Source organism: Phallusia mammillata, chromosome 8, assembly GCF_965637545.1.
Source record: "Phallusia mammillata chromosome 8, kaPhaMamm4.hap1.1, whole genome shotgun sequence".
NCBI classification, from domain to species: domain Eukaryota; kingdom Metazoa; phylum Chordata; class Ascidiacea; order Phlebobranchia; family Ascidiidae; genus Phallusia; species Phallusia mammillata.
This window is the reverse complement of record NC_137259.1, coordinates 2,803,337-2,822,448: the sequence shown is the minus strand read 5'-3', so window position 1 is coordinate 2,822,448 and position 19,112 is coordinate 2,803,337. Positions and strand designations below refer to the sequence as shown.

At 39.6% G+C, this 19,112-nt stretch overlaps 1 long non-coding RNA gene across 1 annotated transcript; it reads right to left on the bottom strand.

The window, feature by feature from the left end:
* Positions 1–15,222: 15,222 nt before the first annotated feature.
* LOC145205307 (uncharacterized) lies at positions 15,223–17,084 on the bottom strand. Its single transcript, XR_013853631.1, has 4 exons — positions 17,004–17,084; positions 16,829–16,917; positions 16,565–16,628; positions 15,223–16,115 (listed from the first exon to the last, which is right to left on the bottom strand). It is a non-coding gene; the product is annotated as an uncharacterized LOC145205307 (long non-coding RNA).
* Between the last annotated feature and the right edge of the window lie 2,028 nt (positions 17,085–19,112).

The window sequence follows — 19,112 nt, the reverse complement described above, 5'->3', positions numbered from 1 at the left end:
CCGGTTTAAACCGGTTTCTAAAATCGAAAATTTGGACCCGATTTTTGAAAAAACCCTAAGGCTATAGCCTTTCCGTTTTTTCGATTTTTGGGGGTCAAAAAATCGAAGAAAAATCCGGTTTTCGGTGGGTTTTAGCGGGAATATTCCAGTTTCAAACCGGTTTTGACCGGTTTCTGCCTCCTACCGAACCTCCAAACCGGTTTTTAAAATCGAAAATTTGGACCCGATTTTTAAAAAAACCCTAAGGCTATAGCCTTTCCGTTTTTTCGATTTTTGGGGGTCAAAAAATCGAAGAAAAATCCAGTTTTCGGTGGGTTTTAGGGGGAATATTCCAGTTTCAAACCGGTTTTGACCGGTTTCTGCCTCCTACCGAACCTCCAAACCGGTTCAAACCGGTTTTTAAAATCGAAAATTTGGACCCGATTTTTGAAAAAACCCTAAGGCTATAGCCTTTCCGTTTTTTCGATTTTGGGGGGTCAAAAAATCGAAGAAAAATCCGGTTTTCGGTGGGTTTTAGGGGGAATATTCCAGTTTCAAACCGGTTTTGACCGGTTTCTGCCTCCTACCGAACCTCCAAACCGGTTCAAACCGGTTTTTAAAATCGAAAATTTGGACCCGATTTTTGAAAAAACCCTAAGGCTATAGCCTTTCCGTTTTTTCGATTTTTGGGGGTCAAAAAATCGAAGAAAAATCCGGTTTTCGGTGGGTTTTAGCGGGAATATTCCAGTTTCAAATCGGTTTTGACCGGTTTCTGCCTCCTACCGAACCTCCAAACCGGTTTAAACCGGTTTTTAAAATCGAAAATTTGGACCCGATTTTTGAAAAAACCCTAAGGCTATAGCCTTTCCGTTTTTTCGATTTTTGGGCGGTCAAAAAATGGAAGAAAAATCCGGTTTTCGGTGGGTTTTCGTGGGAATATTCCAGTTTCAAACCGGTTTTGACCGGTTTCTGCCTCCTACCGAACCTCCAAACCGGTTCAAACCGGTTTTTAAAATCGAAAATTTGGACCCGATTTTTGAAAAAACCCTAAGGCTATAGCATTTCCGTTTTTTCGATTTTTGGGCGGTCAAAAAATGGAAGAAAAATCCGGTTTTCGGTGGGTTTTCATGGGAATATTCCAGTTTCAAACCGGTTTTGACCGGTTTCTGCCTCCTACCGAACCTCCAAACCGGTTCAAACCGGTTTTCAAAATCGAAAATTTGGACCCGATTTTTGAAAAAACCCTAAGGCTATGGCCTTTCCGTTTTTTCGATTTTTGGGGGTCAAAAAATCGAAGAAAAATCCGGTTTTCGGTGGGTTTTAGCGGGAATATTCCAGTTTCAAATCGGTTTTGACCGGTTTCTGCCTCCTACCGAACCTCCAAACCGGTTTAAACCGGTTTTTAAAATCGAAAATTTGGACCCGATTTTTGAAAAAACCCTAAGGCTATAGCCTTTCCGTTTTTTCGATTTTTGGGCGGTCAAAAAATGGAAGAAAAATCCGGTTTTCGGTGGGTTTTCGTGGGAATATTCCAGTTTCAAACCGGTTTTGACCGGTTTCTGCCTCCTACCGAACCTCCAAACCGGTTCAAACCGGTTTTTAAAATCGAAAATTTGGACCCGATTTTTGAAAAAACCCTAAGGCTATAGCATTTCCGTTTTTTCGATTTTTGGGCGGTCAAAAAATGGAAGAAAAATCCGGTTTTCGGTGGGTTTTCATGGGAATATTCCAGTTTCAAACCGGTTTTGACCGGTTTCTGCCTCCTACCGAACCTCCAAACCGGTTCAAACCGGTTTTCAAAATCGAAAATTTGGACCCGATTTTTGAAAAAACCCTAAGGCTATGGCCTTTCCGTTTTTTCGATTTTTGGGGGTCAAAAAATCGAAGAAAAATCCGGTTTTCGGTGGGTTTTAGCGGGAATATTCCAGTTTCAAATCGGTTTTGACCGGTTTCTGCCTCCTACCGAACCTCCAAACCGGTTTGAACCGGTTTTAAAAATCAAAAATTTGGACCCGATTTTTGAAAAAACCCTAAGGCTATAGCCTTTCCGTTTTTTCGATTTTGGGGGGTCAAAAAATCGAAGAAAAATCCGGTTTTCGGTGGGTTTTAGCGGGAATATTCCAGTTTCAAACCGGTTTTGACCCGGTTTCTGCCTGCTACCGAACCTCCAAACCGGTTTAAACCGGTTTCTAAAATCGAAAATTTGGACCCGATTTTTGAAAAAACCCTAAGGCTATAGCCTTTCCGTTTTTTCGATTTTTGGGGGTCAAAAAATCGAAGAAAAATCCGGTTTTCGGTGGGTTTTAGCGGGAATATTCCAGTTTCAAACCGGTTTTGACCGGTTTCTGCCTCCTACCGAACCTCCAAACCGGTTTTTAAAATCGAAAATTTGGACCCGATTTTTGAAAAAACCCTAAGGCTATAGCCTTTCCGTTTTTTCGATTTTTGGGGGTCAAAAAATCGAAGAAAAATCCAGTTTTCGGTGGGTTTTAGGGGGAATATTCCAGTTTCAAACCGGTTTTGACCGGTTTCTGCCTCCTACCGAACCTCCAAACCGGTTCAAACCGGTTTTTAAAATCGAAAATTTGGACCCGATTTTTGAAAAAACCCTAAGGCTATAGCCTTTCCGTTTTTTCGATTTTGGGGGGTCAAAAAATCGAAGAAAAATCCGGTTTTCGGTGGGTTTTAGGGGGAATATTCCAGTTTCAAACCGGTTTTGACCGGTTTCTGCCTCCTACCGAACCTCCAAACCGGTTCAAACCGGTTTTTAAAATCGAAAATTTGGACCCGATTTTTGAAAAAACCCTAAGGCTATAGCCTTTCCGTTTTTTCGATTTTTGGGGGTCAAAAAATCGAAGAAAAATCCGGTTTTCGGTGGGTTTTAGCGGGAATATTCCAGTTTCAAATCGGTTTTGACCGGTTTCTGCCTCCTACCGAACCTCCAAACCGGTTTAAACCGGTTTTTAAAATCGAAAATTTGGACCCGATTTTTGAAAAAACCCTAAGGCTATAGCCTTTCCGTTTTTTCGATTTTTGGGCGGTCAAAAAATGGAAGAAAAATCCGGTTTTCGGTGGGTTTTCGTGGGAATATTCCAGTTTCAAACCGGTTTTGACCGGTTTCTGCCTCCTACCGAACCTCCAAACCGGTTCAAACCGGTTTTTAAAATCGAAAATTTGGACCCGATTTTTGAAAAAACCCTAAGGCTATAGCATTTCCGTTTTTTCGATTTTTGGGCGGTCAAAAAATGGAAGAAAAATCCGGTTTTCGGTGGGTTTTCATGGGAATATTCCAGTTTCAAACCGGTTTTGACCGGTTTCTGCCTCCTACCGAACCTCCAAACCGGTTCAAACCGGTTTTCAAAATCGAAAATTTGGACCCGATTTTTGAAAAAACCCTAAGGCTATGGCCTTTCCGTTTTTTCGATTTTTGGGGGTCAAAAAATCGAAGAAAAATCCGGTTTTCGGTGGGTTTTAGCGGGAATATTCCAGTTTCAAACCGGTTTTGACCGGTTTCTGCCTCCTACCGAACCTCCAAACCGGTTTAAACCGGTTTTTAAAATCGAAAATTTGGACCCGATTTTTGAAAAAACCCTAAGGCTATAGCCTTTCCGTTTTTTCGATTTTGGGGGGTCAAAAAATCGAAGAAAAATCCGGTTTTCGGTGGGTTTTAGCGGGAATATTCCAGTTTCAAACCGGTTTTGACCGGTTTCTGCCTCCTACCGAACCTCCAAACCGGTTCAAACCGGTTTTTAAAATCGAAAATTTGGACCCGATTTTTGAAAAAACCCTAAGGCTATAGCCTTTCCGTTTTTTCGATTTTTGGGCGGTCAAAAAATGGAAGAAAAATCCGGTTTTCGGTGGGTTTTCGTGGGAATATTCCAGTTTCAAACCGGTTTTGACCGGTTTCTGCCTCCTACCGAACCTCCAAACCGGTTTAAACCGTTTTTTAAAATCGAAAATTTGGACCCGATTTTTGAAAAAACCCTAAGGCTATAGCCTTTCCGTTTTTTCGATTTTTGGGGGTCAAAAAATCGAAGAAAAATCCGGTTTTCGGTGGGTTTTAGCGGGAATATTCCAGATTTAAACCGGTTTTGACCGGTTTCTGCCTCCTACCGAACCTCCAAACCGGTTTGAACCGGTTTTTAAAATCGAAAATTTGGACCCGATTTTTGAAAAAAACCCTAAGGCTATAGCCTTTCCGTTTTTTCGATTTTTGGGGGTCAAAAAATCGAAGAAAAATCCGGTTTTCGGTGGGTTTTAGGGGGAATATTCCAGTTTCAAATCGGTTTTGACCGGTTTCTGCCTCCTACCGAACCTCCAAACCGGTTTGAACCGGTTTTAAAAATCGAAAATTTGGACCCGATTTTTGAAAAACCCCTAAGGCTATAGCCTTTCCGTTTTTTCGATTTTTGGGGTCAAAAAATCGAAGAAAAATCCGGTTTTCGGTGGGTTTTAGCTGGAATATTCCAGTTTCAAACCGGTTTTGACCGGTTTCTGCCTCCTACCGAACCTCCAAACCGGTTTGAACCGGTTTTAAAAATCGAAAATTTGGACCCGATTTTTGAAAAAACCCTAAGGCTATAGCCTTCTCGTTTTTTCGATTTTTGGGGGTCAAAAAAACGAAGAAAAATCCGGTTTTCGGTGGGTTTTAGCGGGAATATTCAAGTTTCAAACCGGTTTTGACCGGTTTCTGCCTCCTACCGAACCTCCAAACCGGTTTTTAAAATCGAAAATTTGGACCCGATTTTTGAAAAAACCCTAAGGCTATAGCCTTTCCGTTTTTTCGATTTTTGGGGGTCAAAAAATCGAAGAAAAATCCGGTTTTCGGTGGGTTTTAGGGGGAATATTCCAGTTTCAAACCGGTTTTGACCGGTTTCTGCCTCCTACCGAACCTCCAAACCGGTTCAAACCGGTTTTTAAAATCGAAAATTTGGACCCGATTTTTGAAAAAACCCTAAGGCTATAGCCTTTCCGTTTTTTCGATTTTTGGGGGTCAAAAAATCGAAGAAAAATCCGGTTTTCGGTGGGTTTTAGCGGGAATATTCCAGTTTCAAATCGGTTTTGACCGGTTTCTGCCTCCTACCGAACCTCCAAACCGGTTTAAACCGGTTTTTAAAATCGAAAATTTGGACCCGATTTTTGAAAAAACCCTAAGGCTATAGCCTTTCCGTTTTTTCGATTTTTGGGCGGTCAAAAAATGGAAGAAAAATCCGGTTTTCGGTGGGTTTTCGTGGGAATATTCCAGTTTCAAACCGGTTTTGACCGGTTTCTGCCTCCTACCGAACCTCCAAACCGGTTCAAACCGGTTTTTAAAATCGAAAATTTGGACCCGATTTTTGAAAAAACCCTAAGGCTATAGCATTTCCGTTTTTTCGATTTTTGGGCGGTCAAAAAATGGAAGAAAAATCCGGTTTTCGGTGGGTTTTCATGGGAATATTCCAGTTTCAAACCGGTTTTGACCGGTTTCTGCCTCCTACCGAACCTCCAAACCGGTTCAAACCGGTTTTCAAAATCGAAAATTTGGACCCGATTTTTGAAAAAACCCTAAGGCTATGGCCTTTCCGTTTTTTCGATTTTTGGGGGTCAAAAAATCGAAGAAAAATCCGGTTTTCGGTGGGTTTTAGCGGGAATATTCCAGTTTCAAACCGGTTTTGACCGGTTTCTGCCTCCTACCGAACCTCCAAACCGGTTTAAACCGGTTTTTAAAATCGAAAATTTGGACCCGATTTTTGAAAAAACCCTAAGGCTATAGCCTTTCCGTTTTTTCGATTTTGGGGGGTCAAAAAATCGAAGAAAAATCCGGTTTTCGGTGGGTTTTAGCGGGAATATTCCAGTTTCAAACCGGTTTTGACCGGTTTCTGCCTCCTACCGAACCTCCAAACCGGTTCAAACCGGTTTTTAAAATCGAAAATTTGGACCCGATTTTTGAAAAAACCCTAAGGCTATAGCCTTTCCGTTTTTTCGATTTTTGGGCGGTCAAAAAATGGAAGAAAAATCCGGTTTTCGGTGGGTTTTCGTGGGAATATTCCAGTTTCAAACCGGTTTTGACCGGTTTCTGCCTCCTACCGAACCTCCAAACCGGTTTAAACCGTTTTTTAAAATCGAAAATTTGGACCCGATTTTTGAAAAAACCCTAAGGCTATAGCCTTTCCGTTTTTTCGATTTTTGGGGGTCAAAAAATCGAAGAAAAATCCGGTTTTCGGTGGGTTTTAGCGGGAATATTCCAGATTTAAACCGGTTTTGACCGGTTTCTGCCTCCTACCGAACCTCCAAACCGGTTTGAACCGGTTTTTAAAATCGAAAATTTGGACCCGATTTTTGAAAAAAACCCTAAGGCTATAGCCTTTCCGTTTTTTCGATTTTTGGGGGTCAAAAAATCGAAGAAAAATCCGGTTTTCGGTGGGTTTTAGGGGGAATATTCCAGTTTCAAATCGGTTTTGACCGGTTTCTGCCTCCTACCGAACCTCCAAACCGGTTTGAACCGGTTTTAAAAATCGAAAATTTGGACCCGATTTTTGAAAAACCCCTAAGGCTATAGCCTTTCCGTTTTTTCGATTTTTGGGGTCAAAAAATCGAAGAAAAATCCGGTTTTCGGTGGGTTTTAGCTGGAATATTCCAGTTTCAAACCGGTTTTGACCGGTTTCTGCCTCCTACCGAACCTCCAAACCGGTTTGAACCGGTTTTAAAAATCGAAAATTTGGACCCGATTTTTGAAAAAACCCTAAGGCTATAGCCTTCTCGTTTTTTCGATTTTTGGGGGTCAAAAAAACGAAGAAAAATCCGGTTTTCGGTGGGTTTTAGCGGGAATATTCAAGTTTCAAACCGGTTTTGACCGGTTTCTGCCTCCTACCGAACCTCCAAACCGGTTTTTAAAATCGAAAATTTGGACCCGATTTTTGAAAAAACCCTAAGGCTATAGCCTTTCCGTTTTTTCGATTTTTGGGGGTCAAAAAATCGAAGAAAAATCCGGTTTTCGGTGGGTTTTAGCGGGAATATTCCAGTTTCAAATCGGTTTTGACCGGTTTCTGCCTCCTACCGAACCTCCAAACCGGTTTGAACCGGTTTTAAAAATCGAAAATTTGGACCCGATTTTTGAAAAAACCCTAAGGCTATAGCCTTTCCGTTTTTTCGATTTTGGGGGTCAAAAAATCGAAGAAAAATCCGGTTTTCGGTGGGTTTTAGCGGGAATATTCCAGTTTCAAACCGGTTTTGACCGGTTTCTGCCTCCTACCGAACCTCCAAACCGGTTTTTAAAATCGAAAATTTGGACCCGATTTTTGAAAAAACCCTAAGGCTATAGCCTTTCCGTTTTTTTCGATTTTTGGGGGTCAAAAAATCGAAGAAAAATCCGGTTTTCGGTGGGTTTTAGCGGGAATATTCCAGTTTCAAATCGGTTTTGACCGGTTTCTGCCTCCTACCGAACCTCCAAACCGGTTCAAACCGGTTTTTAAAATCGAAAATTTGGACCCGATTTTTGAAAAAACCCTAAGGCTATAGCCTTTCCGTTTTTTCGATTTTTGGGGGTCAAAAAATCGAAGAAAAATCCGGTTTTCGGTGGGTTTTAGCGGGAATATTCCAGATTTAAACCGGTTTTGACCGGTTTCTGCCTCCTACCGAACCTCCAAACCGGTTTGAACCGGTTTTTAAAATCGAAAATTTGGACCCGATTTTTGAAAAAAAACCTAAGGCTATAGCCTTTCCGTTTTTTTCGATTTTTGGGGGTCAAAAAATCGAAGAAAAATCCGGTTTTCGGTGGGTTTTAGCGGGAATATTCCAGTTTCAAATCGGTTTTGACCGGTTTCTGCCTCCTACCGAACCTCCAAACCGGTTTAAACCGGTTTCTAAAATCGAAAATTTGGACCCGATTTTTGAAAAAACCCTAAGGCTATAGCCTTTCCGTTTTTTCGATTTTTGGGGGTCAAAAAATCGAAGAAAAATCCGGTTTTCGGTGGGTTTTAGCGGGAATATTCCAGTTTCAAATCGGTTTTGACCGGTTTCTGCCTCCTACCGAACCTCCAAACCGGTTTGAACCGGTTTTAAAAATCGAAAATTTGGACCCGATTTTTGAAAAAACCCTAAGGCTATAGCCTTTCCGTTTTTTCGATTTTTGGGGGTCAAAAAATCGAAGAAAAATCCGGTTTTCGGTGGGTTTTAGCGGGAATATTCCAGTTTCAAACCGGTTTTGACCGGTTTCTGCCTCCTACCGAACCTCCAAACCGGTTCAAACCGGTTTTTAAAATCGAAAATTTGGACCCGATTTTTGAAAAAACCCTAAGGCTATAGCCTTTCCGTTTTTTCGACTTTTGGGGGTCAAAAAATCGAAGAAAAATCCGGTTTTCGGTGGGTTTTAGCGGGAATATTCCAGTTTAAAATCGGTTTTGACCGGTTTCTGCCTCCTACCGAACCTCCAAACCGGTTTGAACCGGTTTTAAAAATCGAAAATTTGGACCCGATTTTTGAAAAAACCCTAAGGCTATAGCCTTTCCGTTTTTTCGATTTTTGGGGGTCAAAAAAACGAAGAAAAATCCGGTTTTCGGTGGGTTTTAGCGGGAATATTCAAGTTTCAAACCGGTTTTGACCGGTTTCTGCCTCCTACCGAACCTCCAAACCGGTTTTTAAAATCGAAAATTTGGACCCGATTTTTGAAAAAACCCTAAGGCTATAGCCTTTCCGTTTTTTCGATTTTGGGGGGTCAAAAAATCGAAGACAAATCCGGTTTTCGGTGGGTTTTAGGGGGAATATTCCAGTTTCAAACCGGTTTTGACCGGTTTCTGCCTCCTACCGAACCTCCAAACCGGTTTAAACCGGTTTTTAAAATCGAAAATTTGGACCCGATTTTTGAAAAAACCCTAAGGCTGTAGCCTTTCCGTTTTTTCGATTTTTGGGGGTCAAAAAATCGAAGAAAAATCCGGTTTTCGGTGGGTTTTAGCGGGAATATTCCAGTTTCAAACCGGTTTTGACCGGTTTCTGCCTCCTACCGAACCTCCAAACCGGTTTAAACCGGTTTTTAAAATCGAAAATTTGGACCCGATTTTTGAAAAAAACCTAAGGCTATAGCCTTTCCGTTTTTTCGATTTTTGGGGGTCAAAAAATCGAAGAAAAATCCGGTTTTCGGTGGGTTTTAGCGGGAATATTCCAGTTTCAAACCGGTTTTGACCGGTTCCTGCCCCCTACCGAACCTCCAAACCGGTTCAAACCGGTTTTTAAAATCGAAAATTTGGACCCAATTTTTGAAAAAACCCTAAGGCTATGTTTTTTCGATTTTTGGGCGGTCAAAAAATCGAAGAAAAATCCGGTTTTATGTGGGTTTTAGCGGGAATATTCCAGTTTCAAACCGGTTTTGACCGGTTTCTGCCTCCTACCGAACCACCAAACCGGTTAAAACTGGTTTTTAAAATCGAAAATTTGGACCCGATTTTTGAAAAAAACCTAAGGCTATAGCCTTTCCGTTTTTTCGATTTTTGGGGATCAAAAAATCGAAGAAAAATCCGGTTTTCGGTGGGTTTTAGCGGGAATATTCCAGTTTCAAATCGGTTTTGACCGGTTTCTGCCTCCTACCGAACCTCCAAACCGGTTTGAACCGGTTTTTAAAATCGAAAATTTGGACCCGATTTTTGAAAAAACCCTAAGGCTATAGCCTTTCCGTTTTTTCGATTTTTGGGGGTCAAAAAAACGAAGAAAAATCCGGTTTTCGGTGGGTTTTAGCGGGAATATTCAAGTTTCAAATCGGTTTTGACCGGTTTCTGCCTCCTACCGAACCTCCAAACCGGTTTGAACCGGTTTTAAAAATCGAAAATTTGGACCCGATTTTTGAAAAAAACCTAAGGCTATAGTCTTTCCGTTTTTTCGATTTTTGGGGCTCAAAAAATCGAAGAAAAATCCGGTTTTCGGTGGGTTTTAGCGGGAATATTCCAGTTTCAAACCGGTTTTGACCGGTTTCTGCCTCCTACCGAACCTCCAAACCGGTTTGAACCGGTTTTAAAAATCGAAAATTTGGACCCGATTTTTGAAAAAACCCTAAGGCTATAGCCTTTCCGTTTTTTCGATTTTTGGGGGTCAAAAAATCGAAGAAAAATCCGGTTTTCGGTGGGTTTTAGCGGGAATATTCCAGTTTCAAACCGGTTTTGACCGGTTTCTGCCTCCTACCGAACCTCCAAACCGGTTTGAACCGGTTTTAAAATCGAAAATTTGGACCCGATTTTTGAAAAAACCCTAAGGCTATAGCCTTTCCGTTTTTTCGATTTTGGGGGGTCAAAAAATCGAAGAAAAATCCGGTTTTCGGTGGGTTTTAGGGGGAATATTCCAGTTTTAAACCGGTTTTGACCGGTTTCTGCCTCCTACCGAACCTCCAAACCGGTTTAAACCGGTTTTTAAAATGGAAAATCTGGACCCGATTTTTGAAAAAAACCTAAGGCTATAGCCTTTCCGTTTTTTCGATTTTGGGGGGTCAAAAAATCGAAGAAAAATCCGGTTTTCGGTGGGTTTTAGCGGGAATATTCCAGTTTCAAACCGGTTTTGACCGGTTTCTGCCTCCTGCCGAACCTCCAAACCGGTTTAAACCGGTTTTGAAAATCGAAAATTTGGACCCGATTTTTGAAAAAACCCTAAGGCTATAGCCTTTCCGTTTTTTCGATTTTTGGGGGTCAAAAAATCGAAGAAAAATCCGGTTTTCGGTGGGTTTTAGCGGGAATATTCCAGTTTCAAACCGGTTTTGACCGGTTTCTTCCTCCTACCGAACCTCCAAACCGGTTCAAACCGGTTTTTAAAATCGAAAATTTGGACCCGATTTTTGAAAAAAACCTAAGGCTATAGCCTTTCCGTTTTTTCGATTTTGGGGGGTCAAAAAATCGAAGAAAAATCCGGTTTTCGGTGGGTTTTAGCGGGAATATTCCAGTTTCAAACCGGTTTTGACCGGTTTCTGCCTCCTGCCGAACCTCCAAACCGGTTTAAACCGGTTTTGAAAATCGAAAATTTGGACCCGATTTTTGAAAAAACCCTAAGGCTATAGCCTTTCCGTTTTTTCGATTTTTGGGGGTCAAAAAATCGAAGAAAAATCCGGTTTTCGGTGGGTTTTAGCGGGAATATTCCAGTTTCAAACCGGTTTTGACCGGTTTCTTCCTCCTACCGAACCTCCAAACCGGTTCAAACCGGTTTTTAAAATCGAAAATTTGGACCCGATTTTTGAAAAAACACCAAGGCTGTAGCCTTTCCGTTTTTTCGATTTTTGGGGGTCAAAAAATGGAAGAAAAATCCGGTTTTCGGTGGGTTTTAGCGGGAATATTCCAGTTTCAAACCGGTTTTGACCGGTTTCTGCCTCCTGCCGAACCTCCAAACCGGTTTAAACCGGTTTTTAAAATCGAAAATTTGGACCCGATTTTTGAAAAAACCCTAAGGCTATAGCCTTTCCGTTTTTTCGATTTTTGGGGGTCAAAAAATCGAAGAAAAATCCGGTTTTCGGTGGGTTTTAGCGGGAATATTCCAGTTTCAAACCGGTTTTGACCGGTTTCTGCCTCCTACCGAACCTCCAAACCGGTTTAAACCGGTTTTAAAAATCGAAAATTTGGACCCGATATTTGAAAAACCCTAAGGCTATAGCCTTTCCGTTTTTTGGATTTTTGGGGGTCAAAAAATCGAAGAAAAATCCGGTTTTCGGTGGGTTTTAGCGGGAATATTCCAGTTTCAAACCGGTTTTGACCGGTTTCTGCCTCTTACCGAACCTCCAAACCGGTTTGAACCGGTTTTAAAAATCGAAAATTTGGACCCGATTTTTGAAAAAACCCTAAGGCCTTTCCGTTTTTTCGATTTTTGGGGGTCAAAAAATCGAAAAAAAATCCGGTTTTCGGTGGGTTTTAGCGGGAATATTCCAGTTTCAAACCGGTTTTGACCGGTTTCTTCCTCCTACCGAACCTCCAAACCGGTTGAAATCGGTTTTTAAAATCGAAAATTTGGACCCGATTTTTGAAAAAACCCTAAGGCTATAGCCTTTCCGTTTTTTCGTTTTTTGGGGGTCAAAAAATCGAAAAAAAATCCGGTTTTCGGTGGGTTTTAGCGGGAATATTCCAGTTTCAAACCGGTTTTGACCGGTTTCTTCCTCCTACCGAACCTCCAAACCGGTTGAAACCGGTTTTTAAAATCGAAAATTTGGACCCGATTTTTGAAAAAACCCTAAGGCTATAGCCTTTCCGTTTTTTCGATTTTTGGGGGTCAAAAAATCGAAGAAAAATCCGGTTTTCGGTGGGTTTTAGCGGGAATATTCCAGTTTCAAACCGGTTTTGACCGGTTTCTGCCTCTTACCGAACCTCCAAACCGGTTTGAACCGGTTTTAAAAATCGAAAATTTGGACCCGATTTTTGAAAAAACCCTAAGGCTATAGCCTTTCCGTTTTTTCGATTTTTGGGGGTCAAAAAATCGAAGAAAAATCAGGTTTTCGGTGGGTTTTAGCGGGAATATTCCAGTTTCAAACCGGTTTTGACCGGTTTCTTCCTCCTACCGAACCTCCAAACCGGTTGAAACCGGTTTTTAAAATCGAAAATTTGGACCCGATTTTTGAAAAAACCCTAAGGCTATAGCCTTTCCGTTTTTTCGATTTTTGGGGGTCAAAAAATCGAAGAAAAATCAGGTTTTCGGTGGGTTTTAGCGGGAATATTCCAGTTTCAAACCGGTTTTGACCGGTTTCTGCCTCCTACCGAACCTCCGAACCGGTTTGAACCGTTTTTTATAATCGAAAATCTTTTCGATTTTTGGGGTCAAAAAATCGAAGAAAAATCCGGTTTTCGGTGGGTTTTAGCGGGAATATTCCAGTTCAGTTTCAAACCGGTTTTGACCGGTTTCTGCTTTGTACTTGAAAATCTAAATTAGGGACAAAATCTAAATACGAGACAATCCAAGTAGTGTGCAAATAACGACAGGGACTTTATATTAACTTAACATTACCTACCCATTTATCTCATAAGGCTACGGTTATTCGCTACAGCGGCAAAAAGAATAACATTTTTGACGTCAACAAAACAACAATGTTCCTCGGTCGAGAAGTATGAGAAAAAGCAGATGCATTTTACACAAAAGTGACAAATGCAAAACTTAATATCAAAGGAACAGACACAAACAATAATAGAACAAAATGAGACCCATTCAAATCTATTTGAAATGGTAACTAGCCGTTACATGTGAGCTTAAAATTACTACGTTGTAAGGAAGAATTCTCGAACTCTTATAGTGAGCGTAGATTACTAAAAAATAATACGACGTGTTTGTTACAAATAACATTGACCTACAAATTAGTTTACTAAAGAACGTTGGATCACAAATTAAAAATACTTAACATCAACAATATTTTAGGACTTTGGAACGCATAGTAACAAAGTTTAGTGTCCCTCTAAACCAGTGGTGGGCAAACTACGGCCCGCCAAACGTTAGTAAATTTGAAAGAGAAGCTTACCGAGCACCGCTAAATAGTATCATGAACATAGGCGTAGAGTTTTGAAAGATACCCGAGTGCGACTTGCCGATACCTATACCAGATGCAACTGTTCCCGTACCATACTTTGGGACTAAACGCAGATACTTTTTACGTGCTGCAGCCTGTTGTTTCTGCCACGTTATTTTGCAAATAGTCACTTGACACAATTTCCTAGTTCAGTTTCGGACGTTTGGTTAAGGTCTTTGCTGAATAGACGATTTGCAGAATGAGCAATTTTAACAACGATTTAGATTTTGGGTAATTTGTTACGGCGTGGAATAAACGTAAAAACAATTTACGGTTTCAAATGCAACCCACTTTACACTGTTGACACCAAAACTTTGGTCACTTTGGATCAAGTTTAGGCCGTTGCAGTACTTTGCAAACGGACATTAAACACGGCTATAAAATCGTTACCCGCACAACAACTAAAGATGGATACAAAAGGAACTTATTAACAAAAACACGTAGTGCAGCCTATGTTGCAATAAATGCCTCTTCGTTTTAAAAAATACAATTGATGCGTTTCAAACAATGTTTGCACGATCAATGGAGTGGCAACAAACGTATTTGTATTTTGCTGGAAACATACTATGTTAATATTTTGGGTTACTATGCGGCCCTCTGAAATTTCGAACTTTTGAATGCGGCCCTTGCACTGAAAAGTTTGCCCACCCCTGCTCTAAACAAATGCAATTCGATTTATTTCATATGTAAACGTTGCGCGAAGGTAATCACCAGGCAGCTCCTTAAGGTACTTTTCCTATCCAATTATTACAAAACCAACCACCGAAACGATATGAGAAAAACTAACCTAGAGTGTACAACTTGCGGGCCGCATGTCAAATGCGACGCATTGATTTAGTATTGTTTAGTTTGCAAAGACTCTTACTGCATTATTAATGAAATGTGGCTCGCTAAACCCATTTTAGCTGTAAATAAGCGATTACCGTCGATCAATTTATACAATGAATTTTTCCAAAGGCTCACGAATTCAAAAAACAAACATTAATATCAACAAATGTTTTGGCGACATAGAGGGAAAAATATTTATTTGACGTGGTCTATCAATGTCTATTTACTTCGTGCAAATCAAGAGTGTGCAACTTGGGTTCCGCATGCCAAATGCGACTCGGTGATTTAGTTTGTTTAGTGTGTGAAGACTATGTTACAGTTCAAATCAAAAGTGGCTCTCAAAAACTACTTTAGTGATATAGCGATTTAGACATTTAGGTTCAGAGACGATTGAATGCGCTCGGTACTTTGGTTAAGTAACCTAACAATGCGTATGGTTTAACTGTACTATGGTTCACTGTATTTGACCCATCAATGGCATAGGTTGCAAACCGCTGGTGTAAACCATTCAAACAAGTGGACATCACCGACAGGTACTTTCCCTACACCATCCTATCCATTCATAACACTCGAACACAAAACACAACTCGTTTTTCGATGCAACTTAACAAACAGTTGGAACAGAACAATTAGGAATTGATACTAACTCGGTTACAGCACGTACAGCTTCTTAAGCTTAGAGTTTATCACAAGTATTTGTATTCGAACTTTATAAAGTCAATGTAGAAAGCCACAATACACTTGGAAGTTGCATAGAAAGAAACTCATGCAAAAAACACACGTTTTAGAGAAATCTACTTTTTCACGGCTTCCCAAAGTGGGTCGCGATCCTGACACATGTTTTAGCACAAAGTCATTTGTATCAGTAGTAGTTACAACTTTTCTAATGACAAAGTTGACAAAAAATACCTACTTTTGCTGAACAAATCTTTAAACTATAGAATGCACTTAGACATTACAGGAGAAAGTTTAAAACAAGCACAATTGATGTAATAAATAATTTTATCTAATTGAAAGGTCACAAAACATTATTAAACTGAAAAGGCAAAGTCATTTGTATCAACAATCTTGCCATAACTTTCAAATGTCTCAATTGATGCAAAAACCAACTTTTGCTAAACAAGCCTAAATTAGATAATGTACACAGAGATCACAACACAAAGTTTCAATTTAAAACAAAATTAATGTAGTAAATGCTGTTTAGGTAATTCAACGCGTCGCGATACACTTCATTTTGGGCGTGTGTTTGAAAATTTGTAAAACCCTGTACGATATTTCACACAAACCGAGCAATTGGTTCAGCAGGAAAAATAACTACCAGTCTGTAAGTGAATTGTTGGCATAAGGTTTGTATGTGTATGTGAGCGTATTTTATACGTATTGCATTTGACCTTGCTTTCGACATGGCACGGTGTCGTGCACGGTGCCCCTCATGCAATTCTTTCGTCACATCAAAAGTTTGGGCGAAAGTAATGGTAGTTTAAGCGTTGTATGTGGCGCAGAGAAACAGACTGCAGATCACACAATATAATGTTGTCTGATATACCGTCCACCAAGTGGAAGGAGCACCTTGAAAGGACGGCTTCGGATGACGAGACAGTTCGCCAGCTGTTTGACCATTACCCGGACATATGAACGGTGGCAACATCATCCAACAGAAGAAGCAGCAAGCTCGGGGGGAAGCGCTGTTTTAGTTGCTTGGTCTTAGAGTCATAGGCCTATTTTTTCCATCTTGTTTGTGAGAGGATTCAGTCGTAGTAAATGCACTTGTTTATTTGTGGATTGGACTTTCTTCAGGTCAACAGTTCTTTGGTAGCAGCATCTAAATAAATAAAACATGGTAATGATGTAGTTCGTTTTTTTACATGAAAGCATGAAGTAATTATGTATACGATTATATTTTCAACAAACTGACACTAAACACCGTGCAGCGTTTAAAAATGGTAATTTGGTTCCGTATACTAAATCAATAAATATGCATTTGGTAATTGAAGAATAAAGTACATTATGTATCTGCAAAGTAATGCGCGTTTTAAAATACTGGTAACATGTTTTTACAACAGATATGATCAAACTAATAGTTATAATATTGAATAATTTCACTGCTATCTTTCTTAATGTCGACCAAATTACTATAAATCTACATTTACAAATTGAAAACAATTCGTATTGGCATAAGGCCACAGTGCAATCGTGTTTATGAAATGTACATTTTAATATGGGACAGAAACAAAAACTCTTAACTAACTGGATCAGCGCAATCCGACTCACCTTGTAACTGACGTATACGCAGCTGATCGGAGTGGTGGGGTGAATGGCGGCGACTTTGCAGCGTCTAAAAGCAAGATAAATTTAAATCAAGCACTGAAATGATTCACATCGGTAATAAACTTCACACAAGCCACACCACTAACAAAAATACAGTACTAAAAGGGGCAAATACACGTTAAAATTGGTTAAAACAATTTAAAGCTTAAAGGAAACATCAATTTTATCAATACAGCATCAACCTAACAAAACAAAACCACTTGTTACCTTGCAATAATGAAGACGTATGGAGTTTCCATCTCAAGCGTTCACTTCACCATCTTCTGTTTGTGAGGGAAGTTGATCTGTTGCAAGATCTGAAACACACAACATGTGACATTATCCAAATACGTCATCAACTACAAAGACCTCAACAAGCAAGGTGACAACATCATATGATTACCTGTTCTGTTTTTTCACGGTGGCCGGCAGTGCATCGTGAATAAACCACCGGAGTAGCAGAAATGGCGTTCATAGGTGATCTGCAAAAAAAATATATTAAACAAAATTAACCGTAATGAACAATTATCTAACGTTAAATCTTAAACTAATTAGTTATGCATGATTATCCGCTACTAGAATCTACTGTAATAAACTCACAAGGCTGGAGACGGTTTCTGAACGACCACAGCAATACCCAAATGCGTTTCCTCAGGATTTTTCGTGCTATTGTTTACATAACCTTTTTTTGCCGCAACCTACTATGTGCTACTTAGGATCAAATACAAAGTCTAATCACATACTGTAGGTTATTGCTACTTTTCCTATGGATTTTATGGATGAAAACAAACGCAGAGAGAAAAGCCAGAACCGAACGTCACTGAATTAAATCATCCACCGTCGGTTGCCATGGGTGATCGCTGGTGACGTTTCGATGCCGGTAAAAGACATGTGACGTCATCGCTTATGGTAATCAGCCCAAAATTCTGAAAAAAACTGAACCACAACGAGGTTTATGCAAAACACATAAATACCAAAGAGCGGCAATTACTTTTAATTTTTTATGTCTGCTTAACGCTTTACTGCTATTAGTGGCTTAATGGTAAACTTTGCGTTTAAGAAATGTAAACCGATCTGTTGAAATAAGGGGTATACTTAACCTTCACCTAAAAAGCTTAACACAATTTGCAAAACAGACCCTAAACCTGCGGAAAACAAATGTTGAACACTGAAAAACAAGACATTATAAAACTAAATCAGAACCTGAAATTCCTAAACCTAAAAGTCCTATATCCTGAAAGTCCTATAACCTTGTTAAAACACAAACAATTAAAAGCTTGCAGATACAAAAAGTAGAGTTAAAAGAGCCTTAAGTCTGTTAACTTTCCTAAACTCCTATTTTCTGTAAAACAAAAACAACATTAAAACCATCAACTAAAAGTTGAAGTGTAAATTTACTGAATCTGTTTAGCCTGCAAAAAATTGTTCACCTAAAGTGTATTTACAGTTTCAAACACAAATTCCTAAACCCTGTAAAAACAAAAAAGAGTAAAACCTAAAAACTGATAATTAGAACTAACAATTATTATAACCCTAAACCTGCAATAAAAACAAATATAATCTGCAAAGTTCTGTAAAACATAAAATTGGTTAATCCTGTAAAACATAAAATTGGTTAATCCTGTAAAACATAATTGCTTAACACCTGCAACAAACAAAAATACAAAAGGCAAAAAATCTGTAGAATGAGTTTAAAACCTGCAAAAAACGAAGATCAGTTGTCACGAGCTAAGAACGGTTTGCAAATATTTAAAACATTCAAAATACCTCCAATGCAAGTTTTGGTTCCAATATCAATACTGCAATTGAGGCCCAATGCCAAAAACAAAATACAATATCAAAGAGCATTTGTGCGGAGGATTCTGAAATACAAAAAAAAAAACAGGATTAGATTTATTGATAAATAGCAGAATTAAAAAGAAAACTTACATGGGAATTTTTTGGGCAGATAGAAAACAGAGTCAAATCCAAACTGTTAACTGACTGATGTTAATTCGTTTGCACTCTGAATCTAACGATGGCGGTTCGCATGGTTAGAGCGACGGGAAAATAAACATAAAACAATAATAATATAAAGAACCTGTCAGGCTGATGTAAAAAGGCACAACACCCCCCAAGAACTGGTCTAACTAATGGGAAATAAAAAGGATAGAAAAAGTGAACTCGCCACACATTTTTGTTGATGAAAGAGGGAAAACGAAAGGTAAAAACACCAATGCCCTTTAACATAAGTTATTTCCCAATAAGTGTTCTACTTTGTATTAAATACGCCAGGTCTGTTGATGGAGTTCTACCAACTTTTAAAAAATTGTAAAATTACTTCGTATTAAAAATGCATTGTATTAAATAATGAGTCCTTAATTTTTTTTAAAAAATGGTGCAAATCGCCCATTAGAACCGGTTGTTCGTCTGCTTCGGTATTCTCGAGCAGTATCTGAAAAAACGTTGGAACCGCCATCGTCCCTGCGCGGCCGACGTAAATGTACACAAACTTGCCTCAACTAACTGCCCT